Below are 17,086 nucleotides of genomic sequence, written 5' to 3'. Positions count from 1 at the left end.
GGGGGCTGCACGGGTTCCCTTAGATGTTCCCCATAGATGTTCCTGGTGCATGCCGTCTCTCTCCTCCTTTATAGTCCTCCTCCGCCAATCCTAACTCGGCTGCCCACACGCCGAGTACGCTGCTCTCCAATCAGGAGCAGGTCCTACAGTTTATTGGTTGAACTGGAGGCAGCTGTGCGGAAGCTGTTTACTTCTCTCCCAGCGCCATATTGTGGGAGAGCAGATGCATAGAATAAGTCTTAATTCCAGTAACAGTCTAGTCCGAGCTGCTCCCCACAGAGGAGAGCAGATGCATAGAATAAGTCTTAATTCCAGTAACTTAGTCTAGTCCGAGCTGCTCCCCACAGATCCCCCTTTCTTTTTATTTTTTTGGCGTTGATACGCGCCTGTCTTCGGTGTCCCGCAGCACACACTCTGCTCTACTTGCTAGAGTTGCCACAGGCTCTTACAAGTCCTATCCATCAGGCAAACCGAATCCGGGTCCTCTCTTCGCCATGTTGTGAGGAGGTTTTTAGGCGCTGATGCGTGCCTGTGTTCGGTGCCCTGCAGCGCATGCTTTGCTCTGCCTGCAGGGGCTTACAAGCTCTATCAGGCAAACCGAATCCAAGCCTTCTCATTGCCTTATTGTGGGGGAGACTTATTAGTGTTGGTTCGTGCCTATCTTCGGTGACCTGCAGCTCATACTCTGGTCGAGCTGCTTGCTGGCGCTTACCGCCTTAAATCAGGCAGACCGAATCCAAGCTTAATATTGTTGTATTGTGGGGAAGCCTTACTGATGTTAATTCGTGCCTGTCTTCGGTGACCTGCGGCGCATAAGCTGCTAGCTGCCCGCAGGTGCTCATCGCCTCACTTGATTAGGCAGACCGAATCCAAGCTCTCACATTGCAGTGTTGTAGGGAGGCCTTTTTATTTCTCTATTTCTCTGTCTCCGGGCATTCCTATTTCTCCCATTTTACTTCTATCTTCCAGCATTCCTATTTTTCTCACTTTACTTCTAAACTTCTGTTTCTCTTATCCCTGCGGCTTTCCGGCACCTCGCCCCGCCGGCGGGTTCCCGGCTCTGCGCCGCTTCAGCCCGCGCGCCTCTCTCATCTGGGCAGCTTCACGGCTCTGCGCGGCTTCCCGGCTTTGCGCGGCTCGGCTTCGCGCGCTCCGCGGTCTCCACGCTTAACCCTTTCGCGTCTGAACCACAGCCTCGCGCCAGCGCCCCGTGCTCTCTCTGCACGCGGCGGCTTCCGCGAATGTTTCCGCCACCACCGGCATTCAGTCCAAGTTCCCCGGACTAACCTGGCGAATTCTGGCGGCCCACGTCTCTGCCTCTGGTTCCAGATCTTCGCCTCTTGCTCCCCGGGGTGACTTGAAGAATTCCAAGATGGCTTGGCCTGCACTCGCGGCTTCATCCTCCCTAACATTTTTCTCTACCCGGTATGTTTCCCTAAGTTTTCTTCCAACAATATTCCTCCCTCATTTCTCCTGGCCTCTCCCCACAGTCCGTATCCAAGTCTAAGTTTCTTATAGGTTTCATTTTCACTTTCAACCTGCAGTCCGTATCTGAGTCTAAGTTTCTTCTTGCTTTCACTTTAAATCCTAACTTCTTTCCCACAGTCCGTATCCGAGTCCAAGCCTCCTCCAGGTTTCACTTTCGCTTTCAATCTCCTAGCTTCCCCGCCATAGTCCGCATCCGAGTCTATGAAAGCTTTCACTTTCGCTTTCAATCCTAACTTCTTTCCCACAGTCCATATCCGAGTCTATGCCTAGGCTTTCAATAGCTTCTTCCGGCACCTAGGCTCTTTGCTAGTCTCTCTCTCCGGTATTTTCCTACTTCTTCCCGTTTCTTCCCTCCTAAGTTTGCTATCCGTCCTAGGTTTCCTATCCGAGCTAGGTTTCCTATCCGAGTCACGGCACCATTATGTCGCTCCCCCTCTTCGTGGAGGAACGACACAGGATCCTGCCTAGGCTTCCTATCCGAGTCACGGCACCATTATGTCGCTCCCCGTCTTCGTGGAGGAACGACACAGGACCCTGCGCTGTTCTTTCGTCTGCTCGGCCCTCCCCGGGTTTACTGCTGGTTCTTCCCGGGTTGGCTACTATCCCTTCCACCTCCGTGGAAGGGCAGTTCCCCCTGGCCGCATTCCCCACTTCCGCAGGGGAGCGGCACACCGCCGGCCGGCTCTTCTCGGGGGCTGCACGGGTTCCCTTAGATGTTCCCCATAGATGTTCCTGGTGCATGCCGTCTCTCTCCTCCTTTATAGTCCTCCTCCGCCAATCCTAACTCGGCTGCCCACACGCCGAGTACGCTGCTCTCCAATCAGGAGCAGGTCCTACAGTTTATTGGTTGAACTGGAGGCAGCTGTGCGGAAGCTGTTTACTTCTCTCCCAGCGCCATATTGTGGGAGAGCAGATGCATAGAATAAGTCTTAATTCCAGTAACAGTCTAGTCCGAGCTGCTCCCCACAGAGGAGAGCAGATGCATAGAATAAGTCTTAATTCCAGTAACTTAGTCTAGTCCGAGCTGCTCCCCACACCCTAGAGAACAAGTTTAGCAGAATACCACTGGAAATACGCTCCCCATAGCCTCACTTTATTTATTCAGAATACTCAAAAATTGGTTTCAGAATTGGTCATGCATAACACTGTGAAAAGAAAATCTAGAGGTCAGTATTCATTAATAGTTTTTTTTTTTTTAATTGAAGCAGAGAGAGGAGAAAAAGAGAGAGTGAGAGAGAGCGATAGAGATCTCCCATTCACTGGCTGATTCCCCAAATGCTGGCCATGGTTGGGGCTGGGCCAGTGGCTGAGCATTCAATCCAGGTCTCCTACACTGTGAAAGGACCTTAATTACTTGAGACATCTGCACTGCCTCCCAGGCAGGAAGCTGGAGTCAGGAGCCAGAGTCAGGAATCTAACCCAGGCATCTGACATGAAACAGGCTGTCTCAACTGGTAGGCTAAAGGCTTGCTCCCCACAATTTTTTTCTTTACAATTTTTCTGCAGGTAAAATTTACTACAGGGAATTACACAGATCTTACACATACAGTTTGAAGAGTTTTGCATTTAAACCACATGCCTATTAAGATACAGAATATTTCCAATGCTTCAGAAAGAGTTCCCTCATGCTTCTTTCTAGTCGATCTCCCCCTACCTAAAAGCCATTACTTGTTCTTTCTTCTCTTCTTAGTCTTTTTCTTCCTCTTCTTCCCCAACCCCTATTTTGCTGTAATTTTTTTATTTGTTTGTTTGTTTGTTTTTGTTGCATCGTAGGTAAATGTTGCCTTTGCTAGAACTTCATCTGAATAGGATGACACAGCTGGTAAACATGATAATGCCCACCTCTACCGAGAGCTCGGTGTCCTAATCCCTGAAACTCAGGGTCTGTGAGTGTACGTGGCAAAGGAAATTAAGGTTGCAAGTGGAATGAGTGCTAATCAGGTGACGTCCTCCAGGCTGGGTCCTCCAGGCTGGGTGGGCCCAGCGTAATCACTAGGATCCTTCGAAGTAGAGGAGGGAGACAGGAGAGGGAGGGAAGAGCTGTGAGGACGGAAGCTGACTCAGAGGTGCTACATTCTTGTCTCTGAAGGTGGAGGAAGCGGCCGCTGGCCGAGGGCTAGGCTGCCTCCAGGAGCGCACCCTGCTGTCACTTTGATTTTTGTCCAGAGACTCTTGTGGAAAACTGCAAAATAACAAATTTATGTGATTCTACGTCACGAGAGTTATGGTAATTTGTTACAGAAAAAACTAGTATCTTTAGTTTTTTCCTGTCAGGACTCAGCATAACGTTGGTGATATTCGTCATTTTGTTGAGTGTATCCACAATCAGCTTCACTTCAGTGCTGAGTTCTGTCCTATTTGATGAAGCCACCCGTGTTAGTTTTTCCATTCCCCTGTAGAGCTGTCAGTTTCTTCCCAGTTTTGGACTACGATGATAGCATTATGGACAGTCTTCTACTAGTCTTTTTGTGGATAGATGCATATCCATTTAAACAAATGGTTGGGGCCAGCGCTATGGTGCAGCGGGTTAACACCCTGGCCTGAAGCGCCAGCATCCCATATGGGTGCTGGTTCAAGACCCAGCTGCTCCACTTCTGATTCAGCTCCCTCTTATGGCCTGGGAAAGCAACAGAAGATGGCCCAAGTCCTTGGGCCCCTGCACCCACGTGGGAGACCTGGAGGAAGCTCCTGGCTCCTACCTTCAGATGAGTACAGCTCTGGCCATTGCAGCCAATTGGGGAGTGAACCAGCGGATGGAAGACATCTCTCTCTCTCTCCCTCTCTTCTGTGTAACTCTGACTTTCAAATAAATAAACAAATCTTTTTTAAAAAAGAAAGCTGTTTATAGAAAAAAAATCCAACCAATCAGGCTAAGGAATCCAGAATAATGGAACATACTAAACACTAAAAATTAACTAATAATACTGCTAGCAGCACAATCAGAATGGAAAACCAAAATGCCAGTAGCGGCACCTCTAATCCTAAGGGAAGGTGAGTGTATACACATCCATTCATTCAATTCTGGAGGGAAATGATTGAGTATTCACTTTGGGCTACAGCAACAATTGTGCTAGTCTGAAACATAAAGAACCTGTTGGCAAACTAGCAGTAGATGCACAGATAAGTGAACCTTTATGATCAAGCACTTTAAAGTGCTGTGATCATGTTATTCAATGCCTGTTGTGAAAACTAGGAGCAGAGACCTGTAGGTGCACCTCGTGGGTGTGCACCTGGGAAGGTTTCTGGAAGGATGGAGTGTCCTATTTAAAGAGAACAGCAGGTTCAAAGCCTGGAGGCAGGAACTCGTGGGCACAGTTGAAGAATGACAAGGACGCATAAGAGGTAAGGACCATGACTTCAGCTTTCTCCGAGGTACATTCTAAAGCTATCAGGGTAGGGAACCCTTGCAGCAATACCATACAAATGTACGGAAAAGCAACCAATAGATGTCAGTCAGCAGTGCTCCAAAAGGATGCAAACGTCACACTGAAGCTCTTTCAATTACTCAAAAATTGCCCCCCCCCCCCATGTAATTCCTCTGTCTAGTCTTTCCTATCCCTCTTCCTAAAATTTCTCTTGGCATAACTATTCCTTTATTTTTTTAAAAGATTTATTTATTTATTTGAAAGGTAGAGTTACAGAGAGGCAGAGGCAGATGCAAAGAGGGAGAGAGGTCTTCCGTTCTCTGGTTTACTCCCTAGATGGCCACAATAGCTGGAGCTGTGCTGATCCAAAGCCAGGAGCCTGGAGCTTCTTCCAGGTCTCCCACACGGGTGCAGGGGCCCAAGGACTAGGTCCATCTTCTACTGCTTTCCCAGGCCATAAGAGAGAGCTGGATCAGAAGTGGAGCTGCTGGACTCAAACCAGTACCCATTTGGGGTGATGGCACTGCCGGCAGCAGCTTTACTCACTAGGTCACAGCGCCGGCCCCTGACTATTTCTTTAAATCTCCTCCTAGAGCTCTTCCCTGCCCCTTCCCTGCCTTGCTCCCTTACTCTGGAAAATGCTTCTGCTCTGTACAACTACAGCGCCTCCAGCATTCCCGGCTTTGCTTCAGCTCCTGCTGAACGGCTTGTCTGTCTCTCCTCCCTGATAGACAATGCAGTGGTAAAGCTAAGTTTATTATCTTACAGATGTAGAATCTGAAGCACATTGTTGGCTAAAGCCCCACTTCCTCATCTATAAAGTAGGTCTGTACCTGTCTCAGAGAGTAGTTTGAGGATTGAATGAATTCATGTAAACAAGGCACTTAGAAAAGTAAGGCCTTGGTGCAGGTGTTGTGGCACAACACGTTAAGCTTCTGTTTACAATGCTGGCATTGCATATGGGTGCCAGTTTGTATCTTGGCTGCCTCACTTCTGTCCAGCTCTCTGCTAATGCACCTGGAAAAGCAGAAAAAGATGGCTCAAGTGCTTGGGCCCCTGCCACATACATGGGAGACCGTGGCTCCTGGCTTCAGTCTGGTCCAGCCCTGGTCATTGCAGCCATCTGGGGAGTGACCCAGCTGATGAACAATCCCTCTATCTCTCCTTCTCTTTCTCTAACTCTATCTTTCAAATAAATAAATACATCTGAAAAAAAAAAAAAGAAAGAAAAGTTAGGCCCTACTAGGCACACCTGTCTCATGACTTTATTCTCATAGTGTTTTCCGTGACAGCCATGGCAACTCCAATCTCCTAGCTGTTGGAGCCAAAAATCTTGAAGGCATCCTGAACTCTCTCTCTCACATCCCACATTTACTCTGTTAGGAAAAGAGTTGCAGATCAGTGTCTCCTCACACAGGGCACCAAAATGTTAGGAAAAGAGGCAGTACGTGAATTTGTAGCCAAACCGAATTTATTCAGAGAAAATAAATCCGTAGAGGTGGGTGACCCAATTGCCCACATGCACATTGATGGAACACGTGGCAGAAGGCCCTGACCCCAAGGGGCTGGGCCTTTTTATATTTTAGGAGGGCTGGGGATGGGGGTGGGGTAGGGGGCAGCAGGCAGAGGGGAATTTCTGAACTGGTCTTTCAAGTGTTCAGAGCAACTGGTCTTTCAGGTGGCTGTGAGGGGTGGGGTATGAAGGCAATAGGGTGTGAGACCCAATTGAGTTTCAAGGGCAAGGAATACATTCCAGTGTTTATCTCTTTTGGACAATGAGGGAGAATGGCTGAGTCTTACGTCCTTGTTCCATCATACTCTACTCTCAAAGGTGTGATCCAGAGTCCAGCCCCTTTCTCACTGCTTCCTTGGGGATGAGCCTGGCCTTGGCCTCCATCCCTCTCACCTGCTTCTGCCCTTGTGTTGGGTAGTCAGTTCTCCAAGTGAGCTCACCCAAAACTACATCGGAGTGTGCTGCTTCTGCTCAGATCCTTTCAGTGGCTCCCATCTCGCTCAGAGTCAAAGCCACAGCCCTTAACAGGGGTCTGTTAGCCTCCTGCCCTGTCCCCAGCCACTTCTCTGACTGCATCTGCTACCATTCTCCCCTGATTTGCTTTGTTGCAGACACAACAGCAATTCTTAACTGTCCTTTCAATGCAACATACACACTTATGTCTCAGGACCTTTGTGCTTGCTGCATGTTCCCAGATATCAAAACTGCTCCCACTCCTTTCTGCTCAGCCCACCCAGGTCTCTCTGGATTACTGTACTGAACAGACCTTACTCTTCTCCAAACCTTTCCTACCCTTGCTCTGAACCTCATCATCTCTTTAATTCTGTTTTCTTTTCTGAGTAGTTATTGCCAGATGGCTCACATGGGCTGCACACTTTTGAATGATAGATTTTCTCTAATCCTTTTTCTTTGTGGACATTTTATATGATTGGTGGAGCCACTTTTTAGATAGTCCACACGATGGTTCTTGAACTTCATTGATTGTCAGAACTATCCACCAAGATTTTTAAAAATTATTTTTGTATTTTTGAGGAAAACAAAGACAGATATATAGAGAGAACTCCCCGTACCCCTGCTGGTTCACTCTCTAAATGCCTGCAATGCTAGAGCTGGAACAGGTAGAAGCTGGGAGCAAAGAACCTAATTTGGGTTTCCTATGTGGGTGACAGAAACTCAACTTCTTGAGCTATCACTTGCTGCTTCCCAGGGTCCACAATAGCAAGAAGAATCAGGAGCAGAACCAGGACTGGAACCCAGGTGTTCTAATATGGGGCATGCACATCCTAAACAGTGTTTTGTTGTTTTTTGGTTGTTTTTGTTTGTTTTTAAACTTATTTGAGAGGCAGAGTTACAGAGAGACAAATAGCCACAACGGCCGGAGCTGGGCTGATCTGGAGCCAGGAGCCAGGAGCTGCTTCTGGGTCTCCCACATGAATACAGGGGACCAAGCACTTGGGCCATCCTCCACTGCTTTCCAGGCCATAAGCAGAGAGTTGGATTGGAAGAGGAGCAGCCAGACAGGAACCAGCGCCCACATGGGATGCCGGCACTGTAGGCAGAGGCTTAATCGACTACACCACAGCGCTGGCTTCCCCCTAAGCAGTGTCTTAACTGCTGCACCCCACTGCCTCTCTTAAAATTTAGTTTTATTTTTATCTCAATCCAAGTCTCTACTTTGAGTTCCAGATTTATTTTCCAAATAAATTTGCAGAACTCATCTTGGATGATTATAGAAACATCAAACTCAAGATACCTAAAGTAACTCAAACTTGACCTCTTCCAACCTCCTCCTCCACCATCTCCATTTCTGGGAACAGCATAAACTCAGGCTAGCAAGGTAGGCGTTGTTTTGGACATTCTCGTCTCCTTCCATATGCAGTTGCTCAAGTCCTTACAGTTCTAACCTGATCTATTTCTTGTATCACAATTTTACTCCTCATCTTCGTTGCCTGCAAACTGGGCTTCTCATTCCGTCACTCCCTTCTCATTCATTCTCCACATTGCAGCAGGAATAATCTTTTACAAATACAGCTCTGATCATATCTGGATGGATTCCCTCCAACTCTTCAGCAGCTTCCTTTTGTCTTTAGGATAGAGTCCAAAGTCCTCAGCGTGGTCTTCAAGGGTCTGGAGCCCCAGTTTCAGAATGGCCACCTCGCTCAAACCACAGTGGCCTTCTTCGGAGGCCGTCACTGGCAAAGCTGCTTCCTGTCAAGGGCTTTCAACCCCAGGATTCTCACAGCTACATGCACTCCCCTCTCCACCTTCTTCTCTCTCTCTCTCTTTTTTTTTTTTTTTGTCTGACCTCCTCCTCCTTTTTCTTCAAGGCTCAGATTAAATGTCACTTCCTCAAGGAGATCTTGCTTACCCTCAGAGCAGACAAGTCCCTTTGTTCCAGACACTTTGATAGTTCCCAGGCTTTTCTCTACCAATCATCACAACAGAGATTACTCCACAGCCTCAATACCAAGCCACCTGCTTCATATTTTAAGGTGCCAGCTGTCAGGCAGACAGCAGTAATGTGATTGCTGTTTCCTGTACACACGAGGACCTAACTTTTCTTCACTCAGCTCCAGCTGGAGATATTTCCAGTGCTGAATTTTAATTGAGATTTGGAGTGTAACATATCTCAAAAATAGACTACAATGTGGTACAGAGAATGCAAATGTAAGAAGGTTGTTTGCCACATGCCGATCAATAAAACCAATGGACAGTCAAAACCATCAACTCAGAAAAAGCAAGGGCAGAGTTTTCTGCACCAGGAAAGGTTGGCCTCTCCTTGTACATGCTTGGGTTTAGAATTTTTTTTTTTTTAAGATTTATTTATTTATTTGAAAAAGCTACACACAGAGAGAGAGAGGGAGAACTTTCATCCACTGGTTTTCTCCCCAAAATGGCTGCAACTGCTGGGGCTGGGCCAGGAGCCAGGAGCCAGGAGCCAGGAGCCTCCTTGGGGCCTCCTGGATGGGTGGCAGGGGCCCAAGCACTTGGACCATCTTCTGCTGGATGGGAAATGAACTGAGGTCTCTGGTGCCAATATGGAATGTGGGCTTTACCTGCTATGCCACAACACCAGCCCCGGGTGCAGAAATCTTGAAAGACTGCATGACCCAGGGGAGAAACATCTATTGGAACTTCTGGCACTTTCAAGAGTAGTTAATTACTTTCTGGTGATGTGTGGTTTGAAAAAAACAACAGGAACAAAAACCAGCTGGAAATGCAGTTAAAGCAATGCTTTCTCATATCATAGGACAAAATTACAATGTAGATTAATGATCTTAATTAGCTTTATTTCTTTTCTAGAACCAGGCAATGCTTCATTCCATAAAATAGAATCCGTATTCCAATGAGCTGAGCACAGAAGGGTGGTTTTCTAAACAGAAAAAGGCTGAAGAAAACAGAGACAAAGAGTGGGGCTGGGTCATTTCAAAGTTAATTTTCTTGTAAGGCTGGGACAGGGAGACAAGACCTAGAAACATAACGAATTGGTTAACATCAGGTTACTCCAGGTTGCCTGTTTTGTGTAAGGTTTAAGGCAAGTTATCATGCCAATAGAAACTAGCAGGCTTAGGAAATTTGGCTGTTGTCTTCTGTAATCCTGGTTCCTCCAAAGGTCAGATAAACAGCTTAGTGTCAGTCTGGTGATGGAAAACTTTAGCATGATCGACTCCATTTCAGTTTTTAGCCTTGTATAGGAACTTAATGGAAATCGGCCTCTTTTAACTTATTTAACCTTCATGCTCCTTACATTTATATTTCTATAGGCATCAAAGACATCAGAATAGGTTGTTAAAAAAAACATTACTGCAGGTGTAGGCTGTTGGCCTAGCAGCGATGAGGCTGGTTAGGACACCCACGTCCCATATTTGACTTCATGGGTTCGGATCCTGGCTCTGCTTCTGATCAACTTCCTGCTAATGAGCCCCTTATAGGCACCACGTGATGACTCAAGTTCTGAGCTCCTGATTTCAGCCTGAATTAGCCCTGGCTGTTCTTGGCATTCGGAGAGTGAACCAGTGGATGGAAGATCTGTCTCCCCGCCTTTCAAATTAAAACACAGCCAAACAATAACCCCCCCAAACAAACAAAATCATATATTATATTATTATTTTAAAAGCATTATTGGCTAAGAATGATAGACACATCCTTCACCCGGAAGTAAAGGTTAAAGAGTAAAGTTATATTGCAAAGCAGAAGGAAAAAAAAGTGGGTTAGTGTATGCTGGTGTCCTTTAGCGCCTGAAAAACTGCTAGGCAACTCCCGGCGCGACTTGGAAGCTCTGAGGGAAAGTGTCACCGGCTATGCCAGTTTTCAAAAAATAACAGTCTCCCCTCAGAATAAGTGACTGAAGTCTGACAGGTCCGTTTTGCTCCCTGCAGTATCCCCGAGCGCATCCCATTACTTGAATCATGTACAATAGGTGCTCATTAAATAGCTGTTAAATAGAGGCGCTCTCACGGGCTCAGCTTTAACCCCAGGCTGCTCCGCCCGCCCCGGCCTGCGAGGGGCGGCGGCCGGCCGTGAACCTCACCGCCTACCGCTCCATCCCCTGCGCGCTCGGCGCGGCTCGCCGGAAACGCCTGTCCGGAGTCCCAGAGCCAGTCAGAGAAAAAGAAGCACAAACGCAGCCAAAGGCGGCCCCGAGTCTGAGAACAGAAACCAAGGGTCGTGGATCTCGGGGGGTTCATTCCTTGGAGCCGCCGCGGCTGTGGATGTGCGTGGGCTGCTGGGGGCGGGGGAAGGGTGGCAGCGGAAGGCGACGGCCCTTCTCTCCCGGGCGAGCTCCCCCTGAAAACCGGCCCTCCCTGTTGTCCAGACCGTCCCCGGCCGGCGTCCGTCAGGGCGAGGCCAAGGGTCTGGGAGGGGCGGCCGAGACCGCCCGGGTCGCCGCCCTGAGGGCCACATCAGCAGCCGTGCGCTTCCCCCTCGGGCGGCGGCGCGGCTGCGCCTGCGCGGGGCGACCGCACGGGGGCGGGGCGGCGGGGAGCTGGCGAGGTGGCGGGCGGCGGTCGCGGACGCCGGGGCTGGCTGTCAGCTCGGGGGTACCGCGGCGCGAGGAGGCGCTCGAAGGGGAAGGAGCAGCGGGCCGGGAGTCGTCGCTGGAGCCCGGGGATTAGGTGAATGCCGCTCCCCTCCCCGCCCCGGGCGCCTTGGTTTGGTCTGGGGAGACGGCGTCCGCTCCCCTCACACCGCCCGCCTCTGCTCCGGGGCAGGTGATGGTGGTGGTGGTGGTGGGGGAGGTGTCGGCTGTGGTCGCGGCGCGGGGCTCCGGCGCATCCCGGGTACTGGTGGGAGGAGGGACCGAGAGCCTGGCGCGGGAGGGTGGGGGCGGCCCGAGCCTCAGCCCCCGCCGGCGGGCAGTGCCCGAGCCCGGCCCGCGCCTCTGCCGCCGCACCTCGGGCAGGGCGCGGAGAGAGGCGTCGGCCCCGGAGCCAGGCCCGAGGGCGGGCTGCGGCCGAGGGGTGCGCTGGGAGGCGGGCCCCGATGGGGATGCTTCGAGGAGGCGCGGCCCTCCCCAGCGCCCCAGATCGCCTCGGCGCCGCATCTGTTGGTTTTCTCCGTGCCGGTGAGGCTTATCTCAATTAAATGGCTCCGGGGGCAGGATTCTAGATCGCATGTGCAATCTGTAGGAATCCGCACATAGACACATATGCGTGTGCATCACATACCTCTGTCTAGTGCATAGATGCCCATCGCTGTTGGCAAATGATCCGTTTTTTTTAAAAAATTTGAGATACCCATCACATACCGTAAAATTCGTGTGACTTTCAGGCTATTCACAAAAAGTTTCGCAGCTGTCAGCGCTATCCAGGACACTTAAAGACCTCCCAAAGAAACTTCATCCATCCGTAGTTACTCCGCGTTCCCCTTGGGCTCCACCCCCTGGCCACCCCAGACCTGCTTTGTTTCTGCGAGTTTGCCTGTGGAATTTTGCAGTGTCGTCACCTTGTGATTTTCTGTTGGTTATCGTTAATTATAGCCATCCTCGTGGGTGTGAAGTATCTCTGTGGTTTTGATTTGCATTTCCCTACTGACTAGGAGTGTTGAGTGTCTTTTCCTGTGCTCACTGGCCATTTGGATCTTCTTTTCTGGAGAAGTGTCTGGTTACATCCTTTGCCTCTATTTTAATTGGGTTATTGGACTTTTTTTGTTGTCAAATTGTCCATTTATAGAAAAAAAAATCTAGGTTTTGGAGACTGATATTGACTAAAAAATTCAACTGACCTGGTACCAAAGAATTTTGTGTTTCTACAGGTACTTGAGTAAAGGTTGAATTAATGGCACTTAAGTTTTAGAACATCCTACCTGTTAATTCCTGGGCATCTTACTGCCTCTTTCCATTTTCTGGTATCTTGTAAAAAATGTATTTGAGAGGGAGAGAGGGAGGAAAAGAGAGAAGAAAAAGAGAGAAACAGAGAAATCCCCTTTCTTTTGGCTCATTCCCTAAATGCCCACAACAGCTGGGATTGTGCTGAGCTTGGGCTGGCCTGACGCTGGGAGCCTCCCAAGATGCACAGTAGCAGGAAGCTGGAGTCAGGAACCCAGGGCTTTCCAGTACCATCTCAGTTAAGCTGGATGCGTTCCCCGTTTTCTGATATGTTCAGGGAAGCCACAGAAGCTACTTTCCTGACTAGAGTCAGGTGAGACCAGCCATGTTGGCATTTTCATGTACTCTATGCTTAGTTTGAAAAGTTCCAATTATCACTTTAATAGCAAATAATTTATTTAGTGGTTAGCTAGTCAAACTAATGATACATGGCAAGCACAACTTATGCAATTAAAATTTCATATGCTTCTTAGCAAGGTGGACTTATTTTCTGAATTTTGTATAGTTTTTATTAAAGTTGTCATGTGGGTGGTAGAAAATATTCCTGATGGTGCTGAAGAGCCACTTACAGCTGAATGAATGCTCCCTTGCTTGTTTCATGGTTAATTTCTGAGTGCACACAAATTTGCCACGAATACTTTCTAACAGGGCTGGCACTGTGGCATAGCATGTAAAGCTACCACCTGCAGTGCCAGCATCCTGTATGGGCGCTGGTTTGAGCCCTGGCTATTCCACTTTCCCAGGCTCTCTATTATGGCCTGGGAAAGCAGCAGAAGATGGTCTAAGTGTTTGGGTCCCTGCACCCACAAGGGAGACCCAGTAGAAGCTCCTGGCTCCTAGCTTTGGATAGGCTCAGCTCTGACCATTGCGGCCATTTGGGGAGTGAACCAGCAGGTGGAAGACCTTTCTCTCTGCTTCTCTATAAATCTGGCTTTCAAATTTAAAAAAAAAAAAAACCTTAAAAAAAAGACTTTCATAGCAAAAACCACTTAAAAGGACATGGCACTTCCTTCTGGAATCCAATCTCATTTCCCCACTGATCTAATTATGTTTAATTATGACTCGTTTAAAGAAGAAGATGCGATGGTGATGGAGCTTGTTGTAGCGTGTTAAGGATGACCTTACTCAGGAACATCACAGCAGGTATGGGGACCACGACAATGGATTTTTGCTGTGGAGGAGCGAGACCAGGCTTACCTCAGAATACAGCATGAGAAAATGGGAATTAATAGCCACAAGAGACAAATCAGGGATAAGGGGGTTGCAGTTCAACCAACCAAACAGGATTCCTGCTGAAAGATAGGCCAGAGTGATTAGACATCACCCCAGGGGTTGGTAAAGGATGAACCTGAATAGAGAAGGTGGAAGGTTCTAACTAAACTGACCTAGTGGGGTTCTTTGCTAAGGTGGATTTTACAAAGAAATACACTGATGGGTCTAGAAGGTTCAGAACACTGACTGGAGTTTGATCAAGCAAAGAATCTTTGTCACTTTCAAAAAGTATGCTTCCAAACTATATACAAACTTTATACAGAAGATACAATTAAAGATTTCCAAATGGAAATAATGGATGAGCAAGTGATTAAGAGCTTTATGAACTGCCTAATGCTTATAAAAGATGATGCAACTGTGGACATATTATTTAACTGTTTTATGCCTCACTGCCTTTATTAAAACAATGAGGCTGATGATTTCAGTATATAACCTAAATGTGTTTTTGCTTTGCTTTAGCTAATGAAATTATCAAACATTGAAAATAGACTATCCAACCCTAATATTGATTGCTAAATGACTTAATGCATATACAAATACCTGAGAGCTACAGATGATTTCTCAAGTTGGCTGCTTCTGCTCCCTGGAGTTTTTAGTACCACTTTTTGAGAAGGACTAAAAATTGGAGGCAGTGAAAATTGGGAATGATCCCTGGGAAATGATGACTTGTTTCCTTTATGGTACCTAACTTACTTAATTTATGGTAGACTTGTAGGGATCCCTTCATCTCTTTGAAACTACTGTTATTAGATTTAATTAGCTTAAAATATATATGCAAGTAAAATATGCAAATGTATACATGGGAAGGGCTAGAACTTTCAATCACTCTGTTTTACTTTTTTTAAAATTTATATTATTTGAAAGGTGGAGTTAGGTAGAAATAGAGAGAGAGAGAGAGAGAGAGAGAGAGATATCTTCATCTATTGGTTCATTCCCCAAATGGCCACAACGGCTGGAGCTGGGCCAATTTGAAGCCAGGATCTGGGAGCTTCTTCTGGGTCTCCCAATGTAGATGCAGGGGCCCAAGCAGTTGGGCCACCTTCTATGCTTTCTCAGGCTATAGCAGGGAGCTAGATAGGAAGTGGAGCAGCTGGGACTCGAACAGGCACCCATATAGGATGCCAGTGCTGCAGGAGGTGGCTTTACTTGCTAAGCCACTGCGCCGGCCCCAATCACGGTGTATGTTAATGTGAATGGATTTAATCAGATTGCTTCCTCTCTGATTAGCTGCATGAAGGAAATGAGAGTTTTGACTTGAGGGGTAGGACGAAATGTCTACGTAGGAAAAGTGAAAGGAAGCATCCTCTTTCAGTTCCTCTTCCCTTTTGCTCCACCATGTTACTCCATGCTGACTTCTCCTAGGACCCAGAAATGAGGTGATTGAAGCTTTTTAGAATGCTAATTATACCTCTTATCTCCACATTTCTAGTCAAAGTCAAATTTAAGAAGTCAGAGGATGATTAAAACACCCTTAAGGGGCCAGCGTTGTGTGGTGGGTTAAGCCTGCACTGGCGCTGCTGGCATCTCATGTTAAAGGGCCAGTGGCAGTTCTAGCTACTCTGCTTCCTATCCAGCCTCCTGCTGATGAGCCTGGGAAGGTGGTGGAAGATGGCCAAGTACTTGGGCCCCTGTTAACCCATCCAGAAGGAGTTCTAAATTGCTGGCTTTTTCTTGGTCCAAACCTGGCTGTTGTGGTCATTTGAGGGGTGAACTAATGGATGGAAGATGTCTGTGCCTCTTCACCTGCCATTTCCCGTCCCATTGCACTGCCTTTCAAATCTTAAAAAAAATTTTATTTATAAAAACAAGCTTCATATGTTTCATATATACAGTTTTTTTTTTTTTTTTTTTTTGACAGGCAGAGTGGACAGTGAGAGAGAAAGGTCTTCCTTTGCCATTGGTTCATCCTCCAATGGCCACTGCGGCGGGTGCACCGCGCTGATCCAGAGCCAGGAGCCAGGTACTTCTCCTGGTCTCCCATGCGGGTGCAGGGCCCAAGGACTTGGGCCATCCTCCACTGCACTCCCGGGCCACAGCAGAGAGCTGGCCTGGAAGAGGGGCAGGCAGGACAGAATCCGGTGCCCTGACCGGGACTAGAACCCAGTGTGCCGGCGCCACAAGGCGGAGGATTAGCCTATTGAGCGCGGCGCCGGCCCATATATACTGTTTTAAGAGCTTAATATTTCCTGTCGTACCCTCACTCCTTTTAATTTTTATAATGACATACTTTCAGTTTTCTTTATCATCACAAGCTTAACCCACCACTAAATGCAGAATTTTACAGGTAGTAAGTAGAATAACCACGGTTCCTCAAGAGTATGGACAAGGGCTATAACAATAATCAAATCTCAAAATGTCAGTTTTGCTCATATATATTACATTTTTAAAAAAAGATTTATTTATTCATTTGAAAGGCAGAGTTACAGAGATAGAGAGGGAGATCTTCCATCTACCACTTCACTCCCCAAATGGCTGCAATGGCTAGAGCTGGAGCAGTCCAAAGTCAGGAGCTTGTTCCAGGTCTTCCACAAGAGTGCAGGGGCCCAAGGACTTGGGCTATTTTCCACTGCTTTCCCAGGCCATTAGCAGAGAGCTGGATTGGAAGTGGAGCAGCTGGGGCTCGAACTGACACCCATATGGAATGCCAGTGTCATAGGTGGAAGCTTAACCTATGCCACAGCTCTGGCTCCCAGAAATAAAATTTTAAAATAAGAACCAAGTATGAGAAGGAAGAGACAAAGAGGAGAGAGAACAAACATTGTCATTATCAAGAATAATTGCTAAATATGGGTCGAATGTAAGCTTCACGTTTAAGAAAAACGTGGAGTAACTGGGACTTGAGCTGGCACCCACATGGGATGCCAGCAGCACACACAGTGGCTTTACCTGCCACGCTACAACGCAAACCCCATTACATTTTTTTTTTTTTGTACTCTGTATATTAGTTATCACAAATCAGGACAAACATACGATTTTTGTTTTTTTGGGACCTGCTTATTAAAAATTATTAAAGTAATAGTTGACTTTTATTTCTCGTGAAGCTAGATTGAACAATTCAGCTTAGACCCAGGCTTCTTCCGTTCCTGCTTATGCACCTGTGTGAATAAGACTGAAGCATCT

General features: G+C 47.6%; 1 protein-coding gene across 13 annotated transcripts in view; it reads left to right on the top strand.

The window, feature by feature from the left end:
* The first annotated feature begins 4,813 nt into the window (after positions 1-4,813).
* SLC41A2 (solute carrier family 41 member 2) overlaps positions 4,814-17,086 on the top strand; it is a 147,364-nt gene continuing 135,091 nt past the window's right edge. For 5 of the 13 annotated variants that reach the window (XM_089308914.1, XM_051846057.3, XM_089308910.1 and 2 more), the window contains exon 1: positions 10,862-11,080. The gene's annotated coding sequence lies outside the window, so the exon portion shown is untranslated. Of the gene's footprint in view, positions 4,831-10,861; positions 11,081-11,329; positions 11,580-17,086 lie in introns of those variants that run through there. The other 8 variants (XM_051846056.2, XM_089308913.1, XM_051846064.2 and 5 more) reach the window with 5 other exon arrangements.

This window comes from Oryctolagus cuniculus, chromosome 11, assembly GCF_051225735.1.
Source record: "Oryctolagus cuniculus isolate XC-2025 breed Fujian yellow rabbit chromosome 11, ASM5122573v1, whole genome shotgun sequence".
Classification (NCBI taxonomy): domain Eukaryota; kingdom Metazoa; phylum Chordata; class Mammalia; order Lagomorpha; family Leporidae; genus Oryctolagus; species Oryctolagus cuniculus.
The sequence above is the reverse complement of the archived record's forward strand: the minus strand, read 5'-3'. Positions and strand labels throughout refer to the sequence as shown.